Raw genomic sequence first — 1,569 nt, 5'->3', positions numbered from 1 at the left:
GTTCACAGCTAAGAGGCGTCAAGTTCTTTAGTTACCATTGTTACCTACATCGTTATTGTTTTCATTGTTTTCGTTATCATCGTATTTTCCCAAGTGAATCATTAGTTTTTCTTTTGTAAATTCCTGTTTATTCTTTCTTCGCACCGTATTTATCACTTTATTATGCTTTTTTCTTGATTTTAAATACTTAAATGTTTATGGCATAATCTATACCATTAGCGAAGCGAAGTATTGAACTTCTTATATTTATGCTACACGGAAGTATTTAAAATTCTGTTGTTTAACCGCCAAATTTTCTTGGGGAAAAATTTGGTGTCGTATGCAAAGATTTATAAAAAAAAAAAGTTCTCTTGTATATAAACAGAAATGAACACAAACACAAACATTAGCACTGTCCTGTTAACACTACGTGTCAAAGGGAAATAAAGCATCGATTTATACTGTACTGAGAACAGTCTGTTGTCGTGATCATGGAGAATTTTTTCAAAAGCTTTTTGGTTTCGTGGATTCCAGCCACCACTTTTTACGTGCCTGTTCTGGCGAATCGCCTGGCTAGCTAGATCTGGTGTCTGCAAAAAGAAGATTTATTCTTATAATGAAAATATACATTATAATGGGCTCTGAATTTTGACCTCTGTACGACCTACTAACTTCTGCGACCAAACTTTAATTTTAAGGTATATTTTGAAGAATGGGGGCAGCTCATGTATGCAGCTCTTAAACGGATATTTTCTCGGCCGTATAATTCATAAAAAATCTAAATGAGATTGGATGTATGTTTCCGTCTCTCACTCTCAAACACACACATATACACACACACACACATACACACCCCGCTCCCACTAACATCCCTCCGCCCTAAATATTACTAACGACGTCATTTATTTAAACTTTATTGATCGCCCTCGTCGTCTTGGTTTTATAAAATTATTCATTTCAAATAATCAGTGTTTAACACATATTGCGCAAATCCGTACAGTCCATATATTGATTAAAGAGTATTAGTGAACATATATATATATATATATATATATATATATATATATATATATATATAGATATATATATATATATAGATTATTTATTTATATATATATCTATATATATATATATATATATATATATATATATTTATATATATATTATATATCTATATATATATATATATTATATATATATAATATATATATCTATATATATATATATATATATAATATAATATATATATATACTATATCATATATATATATAGATATGATATATACATACATATATATATATATATATATATATATATACATACATATATACTATATATATATATATATATATATATATATATATATATATATATATATATATATATATAATCATATATATATATATATATATATATATCGAGCTACAATGTCCTTTAATATCTATTCGCTCTACCTCGGAATTAATATATTTTCATATATGCTTAACCAAGAAGGGGAATTTTTTTCTCGATAATAGACTTGCCTGGACCCGGGCGCGAACACATGGAGCCTTTCAAATCCAGGAACGTTAGTGAAGCTTTTTTTTACC

Source organism: Macrobrachium nipponense, chromosome 9 (assembly GCF_015104395.2).
Source record: "Macrobrachium nipponense isolate FS-2020 chromosome 9, ASM1510439v2, whole genome shotgun sequence".
NCBI classification, from domain to species: domain Eukaryota; kingdom Metazoa; phylum Arthropoda; class Malacostraca; order Decapoda; family Palaemonidae; genus Macrobrachium; species Macrobrachium nipponense.
The sequence above is the reverse complement of the archived record's forward strand: the minus strand, read 5'-3'. Positions refer to the sequence as shown.